General features: G+C 43.3%; 1 protein-coding gene across 8 annotated transcripts in view; it reads left to right on the top strand.

Annotated features, from left to right (window-relative positions):
- The window catches only part of PRLR (prolactin receptor), a 163,393-nt gene that overhangs the window by 36,903 nt on the left and 102,312 nt on the right, over positions 1-24,178 (top strand). For 2 of the 8 annotated variants that reach the window (XM_060146962.1, XM_060146958.1), the window contains exon 2: positions 16,085-16,225. The exons of the other annotated variants lie outside the window; for them this stretch is intronic. The gene's annotated coding sequence lies outside the window, so the exon portion shown is untranslated. The remainder of the gene's footprint in view (positions 1-16,084; positions 16,226-24,178) is intronic. 8 annotated transcript variants of the gene reach the window in all.

Here is a 24,178-nt window from a genome sequence, read left to right as displayed (position 1 = left end):
CCTGATAAGATGATGAGGGTATTTTGCTTGGGATCTGTCCATACCCTACCCATGTTTGTGCCCACATGACTTACAGAGTCAGCACCAGGGTGGAGAATGCTTGAAAATTTTTTTTTTTTAATATTTGAGAAAACATCAGTTTATTTTATTTATTTATTTATTTTTTTGGCCATGCCTCACGGCATGTGGGATCTTAGATCCCTGACCAGGGGTCAAACCCGTGCCCCCTGCAGTGGAAGCGTGCAGTCGTAACCACTGGACCGCCAGGGAATTCCCGAGAATTTCTTATCTGAGGGAAAGAACGTGGGCTGCTCGGCCTGCAGCCTGTTTTGAACAGGGCGCCTCATCCAGAGACACACATGTGGCTCCCCATCTCCACTGGGGGAGTTGAGGGTGATGGTGAATAGTTAATCAGATGCAGAGGGTCGAGGTGCAAGGAGTAGCTGCCTTCCCACCTTGAAGCCCCCTAACTGGCAATCCCCGAAGAAGGGGGACACACCCCATGGCGAGGATGGCCCAGTGTTGCTTCTGTGTGTTCTCAAGACCTCAGCGTCGGGGCTCTTTCGGCCATGGGGCAGCAGAAGTGGCCCCAACACCTCCAGGCAGCCAGAAACACAGAAAGCAGGGGAGAGCCTAGCTTCACTCAGCATTGGGACAGCTGGCCTCTCCTAACACACCAGCATCGGGCCCCATCTGCTGAGCCTGGCTGGTCTCTGGGGCATTTCTTGCACATATGGGCCTCCAGAGAATGACCACTAAGTTCTCTGTATCCAAACATTTCTATGAGAAAGATAGTTCCCGCGTCTCACTACAATCTGTTTGCTCAGGGCATCTGCTATTGGGTGCTTACCAGCACAGAACTTTTATTTTATTTTATTTCTTGCTTACATGTGTTTGCCTTCATCAGGGGGACTGCTTGTGGAAATTCAGGGCAAAGTCCGACATTTGGTAATAGTGGAGAGAAAATGAAGAGGCAGTGCTAGGCTCGGTCCTGCTCTGTCTTGGAACTAGGACTCAGAACACAAAGCCTTCCTCTCTCTCTTCCTCCCACTCACAGTTTTTCTCCCCAGCTTTCCAGAACACTCTTTGTTTATTTATTTATTTATTTTTTGCGGTACGCGGGCCTCTCACTGTTGCGGCCTCTCCCGTTGCGGAGCACAGGCTCCGGACGCGCAGGCTCAGCGGCCATGGCTCACGGGCCCAGCCGCTCCGCGGCATGTGGGATCTTCCCGGACCGGGGCACGAACCTGTGTCCTCTGCATCAGCAGGCGGACTCTCAACCACTGCACCACCAGGGAAGCCCCAGAACACTCTTTAGACTTAACCTCCTTCTATCTTAGCTTATGCCCTTTCTTCCCAGCCACCCTGTATTTCTCAGCCACCCACATTGGAGCACATTTAAATATCCACCCATAACAAAGGTAAAGCCTCGGCAAGGGGTCCAGGCTCCCCGGGAAACTGGGAGTTGGGAGAGAGGAGGGCACAGAGCTGAGAATGGCCAGAGCTCCTTCACAAGGGCCCCTGAATGTCTGGGAACATAAGGGGATAGACACTCATGACAGAGTACAGAGCCATGCCCTTATGATTTATAATATTAAATTGTGTCTCATTCATTTATTCATTTCTCAACAAATTATTCATTCTCTCAACAAATGTTGATTGAGCACCAGTTATATAACAGGAAGTATAAATGAAAGCCAGTCCTTGTCCCCAAGAAGCTTATGGGTGACCCTGGCACATGGACCAGAAATGGCAATAACAAGTGTGAAGAAGTTGGTGGTCCTGAGAGACCCAAGAGCAGTGGGTGTGCAGGAGAAGGTCTGGGACCCAGCTGGGTTGATCTGGGAAGAATTTGCAAGGACTTAATGCCTGAACTGAGTCTTGAAGGTAAAGTTGGGAGGAGTAGGACACCGGATAGCATATTCCTGACAGAAGGGGCCCAGTGCAAGAGCAGAGGCACCGAGAGAGCAGGTGGTAATGGGGAAACTAGGGTGTAAAGTGGACGGAACCCTGAGATGGGTGAGACCTGAGGCCGGAAGGCAGAGGCAGCTAAGGATGGAGTTTGAGGCCAGCAAGGATGCTGAGGCTACGGAAAATTACAGAATGACTGTGGATGGGAGAGACGTGCAATCAGATTCCCATTTACAGAAGGAAAGTCCTGGCTGAAATGTGGAGATCAGTTTGGAAGGAACGAGACCAGAGGCACGGAGAACACGTAGCAGGCTGTTGCAATAACATCATCTGGAAACGATGTTCTTCGGAAGTCTCTATGTCCACACCTGTCTACCTCAGGCTTCCTGTCAGGGGAAAGCAAGCTGGCGAAACAGGTTTTCGAGAAAATAGCTCACTCGTTAATTGCAATGTTTTGTTGCTGTCAGTGACTATAATGCTTTGTTTTACAGTTGTGTAAAATCAGCATCTTGCAAATATTTCCTCCTGGTAAAAGCTAGCCTCCAGAACTGGGAGGCTGTAAATAAATTTCTGTTGTGTAAACCACTCAGTTTGTGGTACTTTGGTGTGGCAGCCCCGGCAAACCAACACAGGTGGGAAGTCTAATGATCCTATGTTACATGTGGAAACTGAGGCACAGAGAGAGTAAGTGTTTACCCAGTGCAATACGGCTAAGAAGTGGTGGGCAGCTTGTTTCAGAATCTGCCTTCTTAATTACACTATTTAAAAATAATTCTGTCTTGGTCTTAAACAGTCGAATGCTCTTCCTTTGAAATGAAGCTTAATTTCGGCGTAGTCCTATAGTAAAAAGAAAGAAAGAAATGAACTCCTTGGCGGTCCATGACCCTTCCTAGCGAGGCCATAGTCCAGCCCATGTCATTCTGCCATCCTGTGCTAGAACAAGTGTCTGGATAATTGTGTCCCTGTGTCTAATCCAAGAGGAAACGTCCTCCCCAAAGAGGCTGTGAGTATATGCCAGACAGCTGGGTCCCGGAGCTTCCTGGCAGTGGGCAAATACCTCCTTCTAACGTAGGTAAGAAGACAGATTCTGGAGCATGCTACCTGCCATTTGTGAGCTGTGGGGCATTAGAGAAGCATTTAACCTCTCTGTGCCTCAGTTTCCACACGTAACATGGGATAATTCTGTTGCCCACCTGTACTAGTTTGCTAGGCCTGCCATGACAAGATACCAGTAACAGAGAGGCTTCAACAACAGAAATGTATTGTCTCACAGTTCAGGAGCCTAGTCACCCGAGATCAAGGTGTTGGCAAGGTTGGTTCCTTTTGAGGGCTATGTGGAAGACTCTGCTCCACGCCTGTCACCTAGTTTCTGGTGATGGCTGGCAATCTTTGGTGTTTCCTTGGCCTGTAGATGCATCACTCCGATATCTGCCTTCACTTTCACGTGACCTCCTCTCCAAATGAGTGTCTCCATCCGAATGTCCCATTTGTATAAGGACACCAGTCATTGGATTAGGGTCTGCCTAATGACCTCATGTTTTACTTGATTCCCTCTGTAATGAACCTATCTCTAAACACGGTCACTTTCTGAGGTACTGGGGGATTAGGACTTCAACATATGAATTTGGCGGGGGAGACAATTTAACCCATCACCCCACCTAACTAGAATTTTCAATGAAAATTGAATGAATTAATGCCTGTAAAACAGTGCCTGGCACTTAGAAGCTCTCAATAATGTTAGATGATGCTAGGTATAAATTTAAAAACTCCCGGGTTAGTGGATGGCGGGGTTATAATTCAGCCGGTTTGCACCAGTATGGCCTTACCAATTAGTTACCACTTGTGTCTTTTTTTTTTTTTTTTGGTCAGGGCTTATACCATACCAAGTGAGTATTTTGGATAATACTGTTGACTAACAGGTGCAAGATGAGAATGTGTAGATCTAACGAGCTCGGTGCTTTTGCTTCCCTGTTCTCCAAGCTGTGTATACTGGACAATGCAAGTAGCCCAGAGGGGAAAAAAGCAACTCTCATTTTTTCTAGCAAGGAACCAGAGAAGGCCCTGTCTTCCTGATGAACCCACAAAAGGAAACTTCCCACTGTCGATGTCTCAGCCCCCGGGGGCTGGGATGGGGCCCGCACCTTGGGCCTTGGAGATGAAGCTTACTGAAGGATGTCATAAATGGGCTGACCCCAGGCTGCCTGGGGGAGCCGCTGACGTGAATAAAAGTGTTTGCTCACCTCAGTTCACATTAGAATGAGCCCTTTAAAAATAAATAAGGTGTGTTGATCTTGTGTGTGGATGGCTAAACAAATCTGGTGGCCCCAGATGAATTCCAGGTAAAGAAGAATAAGAGGAAGTATCAGATGGCCAGCTGCTGAAGTCAGCAAGAGCTGGGCCTGGAGGACCCAGTGGCCCCTCTGTAGAGCTTTCTGGACATCACCTGGTTCTTCTTCTTAGCAAGCCCCCTGACCCCTCTTGGCGGCTGCCGTGTGACTGCCGTGGCAGGGGATGAAGGAGACAGCACGGGCCCGGGAGAGGGGGTAGCTGACCCAGGCCAAAGTCAAACTGAGCTGCTGAAGAAGAAAGACTGGGGATATACAGCTTCAGTGGAGGGAAATACCAGAGGTTTTGAAAGGGTAGACTCCCTGACCTCCAAGACCAAGGCAAGGTCGCTCTCTCCCTCTTGCCCTTCAAATTCCTGTCTGTTTTCAGTAGGTGAATAGGAAGGCTTCTGCACTCCAGTAGGAAAACCCTAGACTGGGAGGCGGGACGCCTGTTGATTCTGCTGCCCCCAGGCTGTGTGACCTTGGGCAAGTGGTTTAACCTTTCTGGGCTCAGTTCCCTCATCTATTATTTGAGGGGCTTGGAGTCATGATAGTCATAGACTCTTCAGGTTAAAAGGGATCTTAGGAATCCAGTCTGATCCATTTGGTAGGTAAGGAGCCTAAGGCTGAGAAGTTAAGTGAATGGCTCACAGTCATTGAATTAATGAGGGGACAGGAACCTAGGACTCAGGTGTCCTGACTCCTACCTGGGACCCATTCTGTTAACGACAGTGATCCCTCCTCTGTTTGTAGTGTCAGAGTATTTACATTTATGCCTCAGAACAACCTTCTGAGGTAGATATTCTTATACCAATTTTGTAAGTAAGGAAACTGGCTTGCCCAAGATTCCCAGCTACTGAGTAGAAGAGCCAGGACTTTGCTAGTTTGGTGCACTTCCTGCTGCACACGAGCTGCCTCCAATTACCCGCAGACAATCCCAGCCACAGGCCACCAACCTCAGCAAGAGCAGGGACCTGATTCTTGAGAGCATATGGGTCCATCTCAGGAGTCGGAACAGGCAAGCAAGCATACTTATTCTCAACAGCAGCAGAAAAGTAATATCCGTCTTCCCAGTGTGAACTAGTTTGCAACAGATAGATGAGATTTTAAGAAAATGTTACATATGTGACAGTAGAGAGAAACTGTTTCATCAAAAGTGGAGCAAAATGAGTTAGCCAGGTCCACCCTAGGGTAGCAGAGTAGCAGCTGCCTCTCTGCTTCAGTGAGGTTTTTATACTGACTCTCTTGCCCTCATCCTATCATCCCTGACCTAAAGGGCCAGAGGCTCTGGAACACAGGTGTCCCAAGTAGTGCCAGCACCTCTCAGGGTCTTAGGGGAGAGCCGCTCCCTCTGGGTAAACGGAGGCCTCAGTTGAGACACCAGTGCCTCCTCTGGATGGAGAAGAGACGCCCTCTGAGCTCACTAAGTTCTCTAAGGTCTCTCCAGGGTGAGTCTAGATGAAGTTTAGGCTTGAGGCTCGGCAGCACCGTCCAGCATTACAGCAAGTCTTGAGCACCAGGTCAGCATCACATCACGCTGAGGTGGGGTTATTGGTACCCATTAGAGCAACACTGCCCAGTAGACCTATAATGTACTAATATGGTTGGGAAAACTTTCCTCTTGCTCCCCATATTCTGAACAGAAACAGATGCCACAAAATATAACCCCGACTCCCCGACTCCTCAACCCAGCCTCTCAGAAGGGTCAACAGGCTAGTCTTGGAGCCTCAGAGACACCTGGTCAAAGTGGAAACAACTGTTCTCATCCCTTGATAAGGCTCCACCTCTAGTTCTCGGCAGTGTGTACGTGTAAACAGAATTTCTGCCTTCTACCGGTGTGACTGCCCCCACTAGGAGTTCCAGAATTAATTATTAACAGCCAAAGAAATTCACAGCAAGCAGGGACTTGTGCATTTTCTAGAAGCACGTTTCCATGAGGACTCTGCCCCAATCGGATTCCTCCTCAGGGCCCAGGACAGAGAGACAGAAAAACACTGGTCCTGCCATTTTGGTTAGAATAGACCCAAGCCTAAAACCTCAGGGAACTCACTTGGAAGATTTTTCTTGGAAGGTAGACTATTTGATTTGACGTCTCAACCAAACAGGTGTTTTGGGAGAATAAAATCACACTAGCTTATAAGGAACTGGGGTAGTCTGGCCTGACTTGGGGAGTATATTCATTGCTCAAGATAACTCTAAATAATGGTAAGCTCTCAGGTTCATTGGCTACTATACTTACCATGAAATTAACATATCCTGGAATTTTGGTTGAAAGGGATGTGGGAACTCATTTTGTCTTTTCTCAGTATATGGATGAAGTGTCTGACATGAAAGGAAGTTGCAAGTCTAGAGAACAAGAGTAATGACTCGTAGGTCAGTTTGCTTCCTGCCCAAGGAGATCTGATAGCCTAGGGTGCTTTATAATGACTTATATAACAGTTGTTTCTCTAAAGACATTCAAACAGTCCCCTGAATTTTTTTGTGCAAAACAAAACTTTCCTTTATTGAGATAATAAAAAAAGTGCACCTTGGCCTAACTCATACCAAAATATCATCATTCTGAACTCATAGTAACACCTACATTTGCTGAGCATTTACTATATGTGTAGCACTATGCTAAACTGAGCATACAGTCAGGTGACTTACCTCACAGGTGCCTTACGGATACTTGTATTATTTGGAAAACTGAATAAATACATGCAAAGTGCTTAGAACTCCACCACCCCATCTCACCTACAGCCTCAGTGCGTCCCTGTTTTGGCCACATAGAACCATGTCCTGTGAGGAGTGGAAGGAGGTCATGTGCAGGCAGGGCTGAACTTACAGGTAGACCCCTATCGCTGGGGATTTCTGTGGTGCGACGGCCCCTGTGCCCACGTCTAATTCATTCTAGTCTACCAGGTTCTACTTTTCTTTTTCATCTGAAAGTTTAAGGGAGCCTCACTTAAAGGCAAATACTCTTCTGAGGGATAAGCTTTGAATCAGCCAAACATTATCAGGAATTCTTTTACATCTTCCCACGAAACTAAAAGATCAAGATTATCTAGGTAAGGGCACAAGAAAAGGCCAAGTTGCTGAGGTTGCCTCAGGGGGGATGCCTGAGAACTCAGACCATAAGAGGTGGTCATTTGACATCTAGTCTGATCTACTCCAGAGTGAATTTTTCCTATAAGAATAAATTCAGGTCTTCTTGGGTTGCCTTCTTTCAGGTGGGGAAAAAACCCTTATAACCCTGAATGAGTGACTTGGCAAGAGCAGATGGTGGGATCCTTCAAACACCATGCCTGTTCTGTTTTTCTTAGAGATTTATCAGTCTATAACCCTGAGATTTCAACGCTCCACTCAGTTCTGAGCTCTCTAAATCGAAACAATCACATGCCGACATATGTGTCTACAGCCGACCACAGATGGAGTGACTCAGGACCAGGATTTCATGTGAGCTGTATGGCCCTTCTCCATGCATAAAATAAAAGGGAAAATGCATGGAGTCTAAGGGACCTTGTTTTCTGTGTCCTGGAGACCCTTGGCCTAAATGAAGCAAATGTGATGGGATCCATAGGAGAGAGACATGGGACCTGGGATCAGGCCACACCTTCTGCCCGTGGATGGCATGCCGTAGACCTGCCAGCTTTATTGTAGAACCCAAGACTTAAAGCTAGGACACATCAAGAGCCCTATACCCTGTTCTGTGACGGACCTTGGACAAGGGGCATTGGCAACTCACAGTGTATCCAGTAGGGGGCGACAAGGAAGCAGATTGACAAAACCAGAGAAATGTGAGAAAGAACTGGGATGTTCTTTCCTGTAGAAGAGAGAGCCCCAGAGGGATGGGACGGCTGTCTACTCTTTAAAGCACTCATATAGAAGAGGAAGAAGAGGAATTCTTCTTTGTTCCAACTGTGAAAAGTAGGACCAGTGGAAGGAGATCATGGGACAGCCAGGTTTCTCTAGCAGAGCTGTCTGTAGTGCACGAACACTGTGCAGGTTGGTGCCTTTCCTGCTGCTTGATGTGTTGGTTCAGTGGGGGGGGGAGAAGGAGATGCCAGTAGGGGAGGTTGAAGAGGGATGCCTTCCTCTGGGTGGGAGATTGGACTAGAGCTTTACTCAGGTTGTTGCTAATTGTAAAGAGAACGCTTTTATGATTTTTTTGAAGTGGGTGAGCAATAAAGGTGGGTTTATGGTCTCTGTACTCCGCAAACTATCATTTCCCACATTAACTATTTCATGCATGGAAAGCTTGAGAAACAGGAAAGCTAAGAAGTTTGCAGGGTACTTTAAAAATACTTTCTGGGAGGCGATTGGATCACAAAAGGCAGTGCACGGTGTGGGTGAGCGAGTGGGCCGTGAAATCAGAGCCCACAGGGATTCAAATCCTTCCTCTGCCCTCATTAAGCTCCGTGAACTTGGACGGGCCACCTTAGTTATACCTTCACTTGTGCGGCTGTGAGATGGAAAGGTTAACCCTTGCCACCTCCTCCCGTTGTAAGCCTGAAGTCAGTGAATGCACCTAAAATGTGACAACTATGCCAGGTACATAGTGAGCACTCAGTAAAGGTTAGTGATGATTGTTAGACAAGGAGAAATCATTATCATTTCTTAGGTCCATGAGAGAATTTAAACAACAGGGCATCAGCTTGCAACAAAAACGTGTATGTTTCTTTTGATTTGTGATGTCGTGAAAAGGAAGAGTTAAATATGGCTGCTTTTTTGGTAAAAATGGATACATTTTTAGGGCCAATTCAGGAGTGATAAATCCTGTAAGTGGAGTGAATGACAGCTGAGCCCCGTGAAGCAATGGAAAAAATAGAGTCCAGTGATTTTTTTTTGAGTAGTGGAGCCCAAAGAGAATGGAAGTGTAGCCAAGTCCCTGGGATTTCCACCGTTTCCTGTGGCTGTATTTTGGCTCCTTGGTTCCCCAAGAGAAATAAAAATCAAGGCTTCATTCAGATTGTTCATCTGCCCCCATGTTGAAAACACAGTAATATCTGGCTGACAACTTAATCATCTCTCCCTTAATTTTTTTTTCTTATCCTAAGAGCACCTGCATGACCGGGGGGGGGGGGGGGGCGGGGGGAGGGGGAAGAAGAGAAAAAGACAAAAGAGGGTTTAGTTTCTCACCTTGATAATTGCCCGATAATTTGCACTGAGAGGGCTTTTTGGGGTCGATGAGCCATTCATCCCCTTTTGGCCCTTCAAATTTCTCAGGCTGTCATCACTTTTTTAGGCTGGCAGCTAATGAAAGGAAGGGGAGAAAGATTTCAAACATCCCTCTCAGGATATATTATGCAGATCTTGAGATTCTGCCTGTTCATTTATCCAAATGAAATAGATCTCTGGGGAAATAGCAGAGGTCAGCTGTTGAGCAAAATGTTTTCCAGTCCTGGGAGTTACATCACTTTGTTTCTTTGTGAAATAAGGCAGCTCTGTCCTAACTTTAAGTGATCAATCGCGTGTGATAGGACAAGCTTATTTTTCACGCTCCCAGTAAATACAACAAGGAGACCGCAGACAACTCCGGATGGTCTCTCCGGAAGCTGGATGGTGTCAAGAACGGCCATGTAAATTGCTTCCTTTCTCCCTGGATTGTCTCTAAAACCAATATTATTACAAAATGCTAAGAACGGTTACGCTTCATTAGTGTGGTCCTGAATCCCGATTCAGTGACCGGGTGATACGCCATCATCATCTGCAGTCATGCGCATCTCGTAGGACTCTTCAAACTTATTCCTATCCTCAAATTTTGAGTGCAGACGAAACACGAGCGAGAATCAAGTGTGAGATGAAAGTTGTTTCTCCTGATTGCTTTGTTCTTTCTTTTATTATTTCTTTCTTTTATCACTTATGACACTAGCCGTTAAAATCTATCTGCGTGGAAATCTGTCCACTATATAGAACACAACATCACTTAATTCACAGAGGGAAAAATATTTCTGGCAATAGTAACATTTAACTTAAGAGGCACTATTTGGCCAGCTAACTTACTGACTTAGATTCAGGCAGAATCGGTGCCCCAGTTTCCTCAGGTCAACAATTATTAGTTGTTCTTTTTGTTTGTTACTTTTTTTGTTTTGTTTTTTTTTAATTGAAGTACAGTTGATGTACAATAGTATATATGTTACAGGTGTACAATATAGTGATTCACAATTTTTAAAGGTTATGCCCCATTTATAGTTATTATAAAATAGTGGCTATATTCCCCGTGATGTACAATATATCCTTGTAGCTTATTTTATACCTAATAGTTTGTACCTCTTAATCCCATACCCCTCTAGTGCCCTTCCCTCCTTCCTTCTCCCTGCTGGTAACCACTAGTTTGTTCTCTTTATCTGTGAGTCTCCTTCTTTTTTTGTTATATTCACTAGTTTGTTGTATATTTTAGATTCCACGTATAAGTGGTATCACACAGTATTTGTCTTTCTCTGTCTCTTTATTTGACCTATAGCACGTATACAGATGGTGGTGAAATTCGGCAGAATTTTCTTCACAAAGATTTTTGTCTGGAAGATTCTGCATACTGACCTGTAAAGAATGCCCACGAAGCCTATTGGCGTAAGATTGTGAACCAGCATGTTATGTTCTCACAGATAGAGAATATGTCATGAAAACATTCAGGGTGATGGTAAACACAGGTGGGATGTAGTGTGACATCTTCAAAGTCTCGTCTCAACCACGTGTGATCACTTGCCAACTCTACCTAACAACAGTGACCTTAAGACAGCTGTCAGGACTCCATGGAAGGAGATCTTCAGAAAGAAGAACCTACAGAAACATTTCAGTGAGTGTGGACAGAGGAAGAGAGCATCAGAGCCAACGTCTTGCACACACAGAGCCTGTAGTTGCCAAGGCGCTCTCTCCCTCCTAAGAGCCTTTCCCACTTAGGAAGGCTTTAAGATCTATTCCCCTTAATCATAAAAAAGGAATTTACTGGGTTGAATTATTTGAGTTTTGACTTTATTCCTTATTTCACAAAGGATTGCACGTAATCTGTAAATGAGTTCTGATGTTATGAGAACTGAATATTGCAAATAGGTATTATTAAACTTATTAAGAGAGAGGGAAGGATTCTCTTTTAGAAGAATAATACAGTCTGAGTGGCATCTCTCACTTAATGGGCATAGAGATGCCTATTAAGAAATTTTCTTCCTAGAAATGTTTCTGAATTTAATGGGTCCATTAAATAATTCAAAATTAATATAAGTGCACAGCATCTCTGCCCCACTACCTTACTAAAATTAAGGATGCCAAATCATCCTTCTCTTGCTGTTACTTCACCAGCTGGAGGGTATAGTTCACCCTTGTATTAGACTAACCAATAGGTAGACTCTAATGCCTGACTAATTAGTGCCAGTATTCATCATGACTTTGATAAATCCTAGCCCCTAACGAGATCACTCTTGGCCAGTGGCATTCTAATGTAAAAATTGTTAGTAAAAATTGTTGGACCTTCAACTACATATCCCAGTACAAATGTCAGGACAAATTGTCATTTTTATGGAACCTCAAGAATTGAACATTTTAGGACTTAACAGAATGTGCTGCTCAGTGCTTTTGCCTGAGGACATACTAATCAACAACATATTCTTAAATACCTACCATATGCCACTGCTTTCAAAAACACTTTCAATCTTGAATTGAGGAGGTAGGAGACACATACTTTCTTTTAAAAAGTAAATAACTGTGCAGAACTATGTGCAATAAATGTCCAAATGAGAAGCATACAGGAGTGCCATATGAAGTCACTGTGTGACCCCCCGACCCCCGCCAGTGCGCCCTAAGCACTTACAATGATAGATGGTTCTTCATCTGCTCACTTGTGTGTAATTGTACCACCATGCTGGACTGGAAGCTTCATGAGGGCAGGGCCAGTAACTCTGTTATTACCATGTCTGTTCTATTCACCTGGCCTGTATCTAGCAATCAGTAAAAGACTGTCACGCAGATGAAGCTACATAGAGGAAGTAAATATTGAAGGATGCGCAAAATTTTAACACACATGTAAGTTTAATGGCAGGATGAACAGATGAACCAAACCAGGAAGCAAGGATTAGCATGGCAAATATATCCTTTCATTTTCTCAGCAGACATTTGCAGCTCCCTCACCGTGTGCTGGATACTGCGTGGGCAGAATGGGTGCCAAGGGGAAGAAACACCATTCCTGTGGGCAGAGGAGAGATTTTGAGACCAGCCCGGATGGTGTGAGGTGGGACGGGGCTGACTGGGATTAGAAATGGTCAGAGTTGTGAGGAATTGAGTTTAGGTGGGAAGAGCCTTGAGAGCTTTGTCCTGAGGACAGGGAAAACCAGTAAAAAAATTTAAACTAAGGAAGGTTGAAAAGTCATTGGAAAGGTCCCAGGAGGTCTTATGACATCCTTGCTAGGAGACAGTTCGTTACTGATGGAAACTTTAGCCAGGATGCACACACTTTAAGAATTGCTATCTCGGGCTTCCCTGGTGGCGCAGTGGTTGAGAGTCCGCCTGCCGATGCAGAGGACACGGGTTCGTGCCCCGGTCCGGGAAGATCCCACATGCCACGGAGCGGCTGGGCCCGTGAGCCATGGCTGCTGAGCCTGCGCGTCCGGAGCCTGTGCTCCGCAACGGGAGAGGCCACGGCAGTGAGAGGCCCGCGTACCGCAAAAAAAAAAAAAAAAAAAAAGAATTGCTATCTCAAAACTTTCCATGAGATATATATTCACCCAGTCAGAATTTCCAGGGCTGGATTATATTTGCACTTCTGTTTCATTTTTACTTAACCAGTATGTTAATAGTAACAGTGATTTGTAATGTTCTCATAAATACAGCTTCTTTCTTTAAATATTGTATTTCTAAGAAGCTTTAGGGCATTGTTAAAATGTGGTTTGAATATATTCATAGACAAAAGTCTTTTCTAGCAGACTACACTTCCATTTCATAATATAATTCAATGGAATAATGGAACTTTCATCATAGAGCACACTTTGCTAGAATTCATCCGCTCCATTACATTTATGTAAAGTCACACAGTGTAACAACGAACATCAATAACTAAACCACCCCTTCCCAATACTGTTTCCTATGGAACATACAGTGAATTTTTGCATTTTGTATAGGCAGCCAGATTTTAACAGTGTATATTCTGGTTGCAAGCTAGTTCCTTCACAGGCCACATAGTTATCCTTGGGCTCCATGAATCATGCGAACTATAGCTAACGGCACAGATATACACCACCTTGATATGAGGTGTTTATGACATATAAGAGCCAAGTGTATTTGGCTTCTAAGGGCAAGTGGGAAGATGGAGAAGGTCCAGTGTGGAAATGTGCCTTAATATCATCTTTCCTAAAGGCTTAGTTTGCAACCAGTGGCAAAAATCTGGTTTCAAGAAGGTTAAACTTGGGGCTTCCCTGGTGGCGCAGTGGTTGAGAGTCCGCCTGCCAACACAGGGGACGCGGGTTCGTGCCCCAGTCCAGGAAGATCCCACATGCCGCAGAGCGGCTGGGCCCGTGAGCCATGGCCGCTGAGCCTGCGCGTCCAGAGCCTGTGCTCCGCAACGGGAGAGACCACAGCAGTGAGAGGCCCGCGTACCGCAAAAAAGAAAAAGTTAAGCATAAAGTTACAACATGACCCAGCAATTCCAATACTAAGTATGTACCCCCAAAATTGAAAACAGATACACAAACAAATATGTGTACATGAATGTTCATAGCAGCAGTATTCACACTATCCCAAAGGAAGAAACAACACAAATGTCTATCACCGGATAAAAGGGTAAACAAAATGTAATGATCCAGACAATGGAACAGTATTCAGCCATAGAAAGGAATGAAATACCAATACATACTATGACGTAGATGGATCTCAAAAATATTATGCAAAGTGAAAGGATCCAATCACAAAACACTGTATATTTGCTGATTCCATTTATATAAAATGTCCAGAATAGGTAAATCCGTAGAGACGAAAAGTAGATCACTGGTTGCCAGGAGCTTGTGGAGCGGGTGATGGGGAGAAGCAACTATTGATGCTACAGGGTTTCTTTCGGTTGTGATAAAAATGTTCTGAAATTGATTGTAGCGATGGACGCTCAACCTTGAGAACATACCAAAAACACACTGACTTGTGTGCTTTAAAAAGGTGAATTTTGTGGTATGTGAATTATTTCTTCATTTAAAAAATTAAAAAGGACTTTTAAAAAGACGAAACTTGGAATCGTTGATGGTTTTTTGAAGCAGATGAGCATGTAGTGAAATTAGTTCTTGGTTTTGGGGAAAGCCATGAAAAAAGATTGTAATTGGGAGAAGTTATAAACAAAGAGATGGATGAGTCAAAGAAGACTGGGAAAGAATTTGATGATAACAAGAGACGGTACACAGGGAGACTAAGTTGAGGTTTATGAAAAAAATCAGGCATGAGGAGGGTGTGTGTGTGTATTTGTAATATATATATGCACATATATAATATTATACCTTAGATGCCATAGTATATAATTTTATATATATATATTTTATATATATATATATTATGTATATATATTCACATGGGGAAAATTCTCAAAAAATATACCACCCAAATGTTAACAGCAGTTGTCCCTGTTTAGTGGGATTTGGGGTGATTTAATTCCTCTTCTTCCTTTTGCTTCTCAGTATTCTCTTACTTTGTGTGCAGTGATCATAGAGTAATAGTTAAGTAGGAAGTGAAAAAAGTGAGTGTGGAAGCCTGTTGCTTGAGAAAGTGCACTCTCTGATCAGACCAAGAAAGTAGGGGCAGTTTTTGAAGTCTTACTAACTAATAATGCCCTACTTGAGAAGACTTGTCGTCACATTGGGAGAAAACAGAGTAAGGTGGGCATCACCGCAGAAGACTTTGGCGTGGCAAGGCCTCTGAAATGCTAATGCTTAAAAGCCTTGTTCTTAGAAATTCTGGAGGCAAAGCGTACGACAGTCTTTTTCCTCTTGTTTACCAGGTTCTCCCTTGGTTTGAGGCATCCATATGTATACTCTATAGAAGCCACTAGGTACTTGGCCTATTACAGATCTATCTATGTATCTATCTATGTGTCTATGTTTCTATGTATCTATCATCTATGTATCTATCTATCTTTAATCTTCTTATGTCTACAAGGCAGTTGACACCTAGAAGTCATGAAACTTAATTTGCTAAGTCATAAAATAATTTTAAAATCACGCTTAAGATTATACACATGCCAGGCCCTTCACCTGAGCTGAGCATCTATCATTGACTAAGCCAGACCCCTTCTTGCATCTATGGGCTTACAGTCTAGTCAAGCAGGAGCCAGGAAGAAGCTAGTCCACATATGACAAGTCCCATGGGCTTTGTGGAGCTCAGGGTGGGGCTCTTACCCATAATTTCCAGTCTGAAGCTGGAGGGGAGAGACAAGGGCCTCATCTTGGAGGAGTTCACAAGGGTAAAGTCAAGTTGGTAGGTCCCAAAACAGGTTATGGAAATAAGGGCCTGGTCAGACAATAGGAGCCAAGAGATGGAGCCCAGACAGAGTGGCTTCAACGTGGGGCAGAGGCAAAGGGTTCCCTGGAAAAGGAGGTGGAAGAAAGGGAGTGACAGAGGATGGGGCAAAATGGCAGGGTCTCTGCATCTGGGCCTGGCTTTGAGCTAGAGGAGGTTCACAGCAGCATTGTTTGTAAGAAAAAAATGTGGGAAACACCCATCAACAGGAATGAACAAGTTGATTGGGGGTGTGGGGTTCAAATCACCATGGAAAATTAATAAACCGGAACAGCATGGGTCAACATAGGAAATGAAGAAAAACAAAAAACTACCCTTAAAAGGAACGCATAGTGACAATCATTTCTTTCTTTCCCTTTTCTTTCACAATTTGTTTGCTGACACATCAGTTGACGTGTCTTTCGGTTGAATGTGACATGTCTTTTTGAAGGAACAAGAGGCAGACAAGTTATGCCAAAAATAAAAGAGAAACTGGGAAGAATTTAACTTCTGAACTAGAAGGTCACTCTTGCCAGCGGCCTTTGAGGAGGGTAAGGTTCTGCATTTTGTTTCCCAATTTTTTTTTTCCTTAAATAAATAGCTGTGGAATTCAGCCCAGTCTTGCCCCTTGAGTTCTTAAATGATTCTGCCAAATCCCTTAGAATTGAGTTGTGCAGGGTCCAGGAGACCTGCTTTGGCTCTTTCTCCTTCGCTGGAATGACTCTCCCTAGGGAACCAGATCAAAGCTAAGAGAAAAGGCAGGTGATGAAAGGATCCTGTGCCTAAAATAATAATTTCGTTTTGTCTGCCTGCCATCCCACCATCACAGTGAGGGATTTCTAGATTGTAAGAGGTCCTCATAAAGATGAACCCAGCCCTGAAAGATATTGAACTTTATCAGCCAGCATCCAGGTGAAAGTCCCTGGAGATCAAGACTGATAAATAAACCACAGATGGGATGTGGGGTGGGGATGAGGAAAGAGGGGTGGGAGACAGAGCAAGGACAAAAGGGGCAAAAAGTGTGAATAAGACCTACTTCCCCAACCAGTCAAGTTTCTCCAAGGATCACATTTCTGGAGACCATCTTAAGAACAATTGCAGCAACAAACAACAGCTAGCCAAGCCGAATGTAAGTTGGTGCAGCCACTGTGGAAAACAGTATGGAGGTTCCTCAGAAAACTAAAAATAGAATTACTGTATGATCCAGCCATCCCACTCCTGGGCATATAGCTGGAGAAAACTATAATTCAAAAAGATACATGCAACCCCCGCGTTCATAGCAGTACTATTCACGATAGCCAAGACATGTAAGCCACGTAAATGTCCATCAACAGATGAATGGATAAAGAAGATGGGGTACATATATACAGTGGAATATTAGCCATAAAAAAGAACAAAATAATACCATTTGCAGCAACATGGATGCAACTAGAGATTATCATACTAAGTGAAGTAAGTCAAAAAGAGAAAGACAGGGCTTCCCTGGTGGCGCAGTGGTTGAGAGTCCGCCTGCCGATGCAGGGGACACGGGTTCGTGCCCCGGTCCGGGAAGATCCCACATGCCGTGGAGCGGCTGGGCCCGTGAGCCATGGCCGCTGAGCCTGCGCGTCCGGAGCCTGTGCTCCGCAACGGGAGAGGCCACAACAGTGAGAGGCCCGCGTACCGCAAAAAAAAAAAAAAGAGAAAGACAAACACCATATGATATCACTTATAGGTGGAATCTAAAACATGACACAAATGAACCTAGCTATGAAACAGAAACAGAATCACGGACATAGAGAACAGACTGGTGGTTGCCAAGGGGGAGAGGGTCAGGGGAGGGAAGTTGGGATTAGCAGATGTAAGCTTTTATATATAGAATGGATAAACAACAAGGTCCTACTGTATAGCACAGAGAACTATATTCAATATCCTATGATAAACCATAATGGAAAAGAATATTAAATATATATATATATATGTATGTATGTATAACTGAATCACTTTGCTATACAGCAGAAATTAACACAACATTGTAAATCAACTATACTTCAATTTTAAAAAATTAAAACTTAAAAAGAAAGCCAGGCAATAAATAAATGAGAGAAAAAGAAAATCTAAACCACACAGCCTAAGTATCAGAAACTTTCTTATTATCCACAAAGTTAAAGCAAAAATGAATTGGTTACATTTTCATAGACTCCTTTCCTGAACCAGAAGCCATTTCTGCTTCAATAAAAATATTAACTTTTTCCCCAGAACAAATCAAGTCCTGTCACTCTGGAGGACAAAGTGCTTCCAGCAGTGAAAGCAGACACGAGGCTCCACTATGGGTCGCGGTCAACAGGGTCCATCAGTGTGGGGAGGGACCTCTTGCTGCTGCGGAAACTGGGGAGACTGGAGTGGTCCTCACAGCACAGGGGCCCTGCAGGGACAGGGCAGTTTGAGAAGGGCTCCATGGTGTGAGAAGACCATTCGGAACCACAGGAGAACGGAGTATCAGGGTGAGAACAGTTCTACCCCAACTCCCAAAGGGAGAATTGTGCTGAAAGGACCAACTGGAGGGAAGCAATGACCTTCAGTCAGCCCCAGGTGACCTCACAGTAGTGCAGCAGGGGGAAAAATGCCTCAAACTCTCCTTCCTTCCCTCCGTCTCCTGCCAAGGCTGCCTGGGGGCCAAATTCATCCTAGAAGTCAGAAGGCAAGAGAGCCCCTCGAAGCAATCCAGATAGCCAGAGCAGGAAGCATCGTTTTAGCTATTCTAGAAGCATACTCCTCACAGGCACCGAACCCCTCTTGGTAAACAACCTGCTTGCTGTGGTTGGGGGAGAAGAAATAGACAGTTTTTTTGTTTGTTTGTTTATTTTTTAACGTCTTTATTGGAGTATAATTACTTAACAATGTTGTGTTAGTTTCTGCTGTATAACAAAGTGAATCAGCTATATGTATACACATATCCCCATATCCCCTTCCCTCTTGCATCTCCCTCCCACCCTCCCTATCCCACCCCTCTAGGTGGTAACAAAGCACCAAGCTGATTTCCCTGTGCTATGCGGCTGCTTCCCACTAACTATCTATTTTACATTTGGTAGTGTATATATGTCCATGCCACTCTCTCACTTCGTCCCAGCTTACCCTTCCCCCTCCCCATGTTCTCAAGTCCATTCTCTACACCTGTGTCTTTACTCCTGACCTGCCCCTAGATTCTTCAGAACCTTTTTTTTTAGATTCCATATATATGTGTTAGCATATGGTACTTGTTTTTCTCATTATGACTTATTTCACTCTGTATGACAGTCTCTAGGTCCATCCACCTCACTACAAATAACTCAGTTTCGTTTCATTTTATGGATGAGTAATATTCCATTGTATATATGTGCCACATCTTCTTTATCCATTCATCTGTCGATGGACACTTAGGTTGCTTCCATGTCCTGGCTATTGTAAATAGTGCTGCAATGAACATTGTGGAATATGACTCTTTGTGAATTATGGTTTTCTCAGGGTATATGCCCAGTAGTGGGATTGCTGGGTCATATGGTAGTTCTATTTGTAGTTTTTACAGGAACCTCCATACTGTTCTCCATAGTGGCTGTACCAATTTACATTCCCACCAAAAGTGAAAGAGGGTTCCCTTTTCTCCTCACCCTCTCCAGCATTTATTGATCGTAGATTGTTTGATGATGGCCATTCTGACTGGTGTGAAGTGATACCTCATTGTAGTTTTGATTTGCATTTCTCTAATGATTAGTGATGTTGAGCATCATTTCATGTGTTTGCTGGCAATCTGTATATCGTCTATGGAGAAATGTCTATTAAGGTCTTCTGCCCATTTTTGGATTGGGTTGTTTGTTTTTTAGATATAGAGCTGCATGAGCTGCTTGTATATTTTAGAGATTAATCCTTGGTCAGTTGCTTCATTTGCAAATATTTCCTCCCATTCTGAGGGTTGTCTTTTCATCTTGCTTATGGTTTCTTTTGCTGTACAAAAGCTTTTAAGTTTCATTAGGTCCCATTTGTTTGTTTTTATTTCCATTTCTCTAGGTCAAAAATGATCTTGCTGTGATTTATGTCATAGAGTATTCTGCCTGTGTTTTCCTCTAAGAGTTTTATAGTGTCTGGTCTTACATTTATGTCTTTAATCCATTTGGAGTTTATTTTTGTGTATGGTGTTAGGGAGTGTTCTAATTTCATTCTTTTACATGTAGCTGTCCAGTTTTCCCAGCAGCAGTTATTGAAGAAGCTGTCTTTTCTCCATTCTTGCCTCCTTCATCAAAGACAAAGTGACCATATGTGTGTGGGTTTATCTCTGGGCTTTCTATCCTGTTCTGTTGATGTATATTTCTCTTTTTCTGCCACTACCATACTGTCTTGATTACTGTAGCTTTGTAGTATAGTTTGAAGTCTGGGAGCCTGATTCCTCCAGCTCCGTTTTTCTTTCTCAATATTGATTTGTCTATTTGAGGTCTTTTGTGTTTCCATACAAATTGTGAAATTTTTTGTTCTAGTTCTGTGAAAAATGCCATTGGTAGTTTGATAGGGGTTGCATTGAATCTGTAGATTGCTTTGGGTAGTATAGTCATTTTCACAATGTTGATTCTTCCAATCTAAGAACACGGTATATCTCTCCATCTGTTTGTATCATCTTTAATTTCTCTCATAAATGTCTTATAGTTTTCTGCATACAGATCTTTTGTCTCCTTAGCTAGGTTTATTCCTAGTTATCTTATTCTTTTTACTGCAGTGGTAAATGGCTGTGTTTCCTTAATTTCTCTTTCAGATTTTCATCATTAGTGTATAGGAATGCAAGAGATTTCTATGCATTAATTTTGTATCCTGCTACTTCACCAAATTCATTGGTTAGTTCTAGCAATTTTCTGGTAGCATCTTTAGGATTCTCTGTGTATAGTATCATGTCATCTGCAAAGAGTGACAACTTTACCTCTTCTTTTCCAATTTGGATTCCTTTTATTTCTTTTTCTTCTCCGACTGCTGTGGCTAAAATTTCCAAAACTATGTTGAATAATAGTGGTGAGAGTGGACAACCTTGTCTTTTTCCTGATCTTAGAGGAAGTGGTTTCAGTTTTTCACCATTGAGAATGATGTTGGCTGTGGGTTTGTCATATATGGCCTTTATTATGTTGAGGCAAGTTCCCTCTATACCTCGTGGTTTATCAATTTTGTTTATCTTCTCAATGAACCAGCTTTTAGTTTTATTGATTTTAGCTATAGATTCCTTCATTTCTTCTTCATTTATTTCTCATCTGATCTTTATGATTTCTTTCCTTCTGCTAACTTTGGGGATTTTTTGTTCTTCTTCCTCTAATTGCTTTAGGTGTAAGGTTAGGTTGTTTATTTGAGATGTTTCTTGTTTCTTGAGGTAGAATTGTATCACTATAAACTTCCCTCTTAGAACTACTTTTGCTGCACCTCATAGGTTTTGGGCCATCATGTTTTCATTGTCATTTGTTTCTAGGTATTTTTTGATTTCCTCTTTGATTTCTTCAGTGATCTCTTGGTTATTTAGTAGTGTATTGTTTAGCTTCCATATGTTTGTATTTTTTACAGATTTTTTTCCTGTAATTGATATCTAGTCTCCTAGCATTGTGGTTGGAAAAGATACTGATATTATTTAAATTTTCTTAAATTTACCAAGGCTTGATTTGTGACCCAAGATATGATCTATCCTGGAGAATATTCCATAAGCACTTGAGAAGAAAATGTATTCTGTTGTTTATGGATGGAATGTCCTATAAATATCAATTAAGCTCATCTTGTTTAATATGTCATTTAAAGCTTGTGTTTCCTTATTTATTTTCATTTTGGATGACCCGTCCATTGGTGAAAATAGGGTGTTAAAGTCCCCTACTATGATTGTGTTACTGTCGATTTCCCCTTTTATGGCTGTTTGCATTTGCCTTATGTATTCAGGTGCTCCTATGTTGGGTGCATAAATATTTACAATTATTATCTCTTCTTCTTGGATTGATCCCTTGAGCATTATGTAGTGTCCTTCTTTGTCTCTTGTAATAGTCTTTATTTTAAAGTCTATTTTGTCTGATATGAGAATTGCTACTCCAGCTTTCTCCTGATTTCCATTTGCATGGAATATCTTTTTCCCTCCCCTCACTTTCAGTCTGTATGTGTCGCTAGGTCTGAAGTGGGTCTCTGCTAGACAGCATATATACAGGTCTTGTTTTTGCCTCCATTCAGCCAGTCTATGTTTGTTTGGAGCATTTAATCCATTTACATTTATGGTAATTATCAATATGTATGTTCCTATGACCATTTTCTTAATGGTTGTGGGTTTGTTGTTATAGGTCTTTTCCTTCTCTTGTGTTTCCTGCCTAGAGAAGTTCTTTAGCATTTGTTGTAAAGCTGGCTTGGTGGTGCTGAATTCTCTTAGCTTTTGTCTGTAAAGGTTTTAATTTCTCTGTTGAATCTGAATGAGATCTTTGCTGGGCACAGTAATCTTGGTTGTAGGTTTTTCCCTTTCATCACTTTAAATATGTCCTGCCACTGCCTTCTGGCTTGCAGAGTTTCTGCTGAAAGATCAACTGTTAGCCTTATGGGGATTCCCTTGTATGTTATTTGTTGCTTTTCCTTGCTGCTTTTAATATTTTTTCTTTGTATTTAATGTTTGAAAGTTTGATTAATATGTCTTGGTGTGTTTCTCCTTGGATTTATCCTGTATGGGACACTCTGCATTACCTGGACTTGATTGATTATTCCCTTTCCCATATTAGGGAAGTTTTCAGCTATCATCTCTTCAAATATTTTCTCAGTCCCTTTCTTTTTCTCTTCTTCTGGGACCCCTATAATTCGAATGTTGGTGTGTTTAATGTTGTCCCAGAAGTCTCTGAGACTGTCCTCAATTCTTTTCATTCCTTTTTCTTTATTCTGCTCTGTGGTAGTTATTTCCACTACTTTATCTTCCAGGTCACCCATCTGTTCTTCTGCCTCAGTTATTCTGCTATTGATTCCTTCTAGAGAATTTTTAATTTCATTTGTTGTGTTGTTCCTCATTGTTTGTTTTCTCTTTAGTTCTTCTAGGTCCTTGTGAAATGTTTCTTATATTTCCTCCATTCTCTTTCCAAGATTTTGGATCATTTTTACTATCATTGCTCTGAACGTTTTTTCAGGTAGACTGCCTATTTCCTCTTCATTTGCTTGGTCTGGTGGGTTTTTACTTTGCTCCTTCAACTGCTATGTTTATCTGTCTCTCATTTTGCTTAAGTTACTGTGTTTTGGGTCTCCTTTTCACAGACTGCAGGTTTGTAGTTCCCGTTGTTTTTGGTGTCTGCCCCCAGTGGCTAAGGTTGGTTCAGTGGTTTGTGTAGGCTCCGTGGTGGAGGGGATTGGTGCCTGTGTTCTGGTGGATGAGACTGGATCTTGTCTTTCTGATAGGTAGGACCATGTCCAGTGGTGTATTTGGGGGTCTCTGTGAACTTATTATGATTTTAGGCAGCCTCTCTTCTAATGGGTGGGGTTATGTCCCTGTCTTGTTAGTTGTTTGGCATAGGGTGTCCAGCACTGGAGCTTGCTGGTCGTTGAGTGGAGCTGGGTCTTAGCGTTGAGATGGAAGCGTCTGGGACAGTGCTCGCCGATTGATATTACATGGGGCCTGGAGGTCTCTGGTGGTCCAATGTCCTGAACTTGGCTCTCCTACCTCAGAGGCTTAGGCCTGACACCCAGCCAGAGCACCAAGACCCTGTCAGCCTCATGGCTCAGAAGAAAAGGGAGAAAAAAAAAAGAGAAAGAAATAAAATAAAGTTATTAAAATAAAAAATATTATTTAAAAAATTAAGAAGTAATATGAAAAAGAAGAGAGCAATAAAACCAATAAACAAATCCAGCAATGATAACAAGCACTAAAACCTATACTAAGATAAACCTAAAAATCTGAAACTAGCCTGTTGTAGGTACAAACCCCAAGTCTACAGTTGCTCCCAACATCCGCTGCCTGAATTTTGGTTGATTCATTGTCTATTCAGGTATTCCACAGAAGCAGGGTACATCAAGTTGACTGTGGAGATTTAATCTGCTGCTCCTGAGGCTGCTGGGAGAGATTTCCCTTTCTCTTCTTTGTTCACACAGTTCCTGGGGTTCAGCTTTGTATTTGGCCCCGCCTCTGCGTGTAGGTCGCCTGAGGGCGTCTGTTTTTGCCCAGCCAGGAGAGGTTTAAAGAAGCGGCTGATTCGGGGGCTCTGGCTTACTCAGGCCGGGGGGGGAGGGAGGGGTACGGTTGCAGGGCGAGCCTGCAGTGGTAGAGGCCGGCGAGACGTTGCAACAGCCTGAGACACACCACGTATTCTCCCGGGGATGTTGTCCCTGGATCACGGGACCCTGGCAGTGGCGGGCTGCACAGGCTCCCAGGAGGGGAGGTGTGGAGAGTGACCTGTGCTCGCACACAGGCTTCTTGGTGGCGGCAGCAGCAGCCTTAGCGTCTCATGCCCATCTCTGGGGTCCGCGCTGATAGCCACAGCTCACGCCAATCTCTGGAGCTCTTTTAGGCGGTGCTCTGA

This window comes from Lagenorhynchus albirostris, chromosome 3 (assembly GCF_949774975.1).
Source record: "Lagenorhynchus albirostris chromosome 3, mLagAlb1.1, whole genome shotgun sequence".
NCBI classification, from domain to species: domain Eukaryota; kingdom Metazoa; phylum Chordata; class Mammalia; order Artiodactyla; family Delphinidae; genus Lagenorhynchus; species Lagenorhynchus albirostris.
The sequence above is the reverse complement of the archived record's forward strand: the minus strand, read 5'-3'. Positions and strand labels throughout refer to the sequence as shown.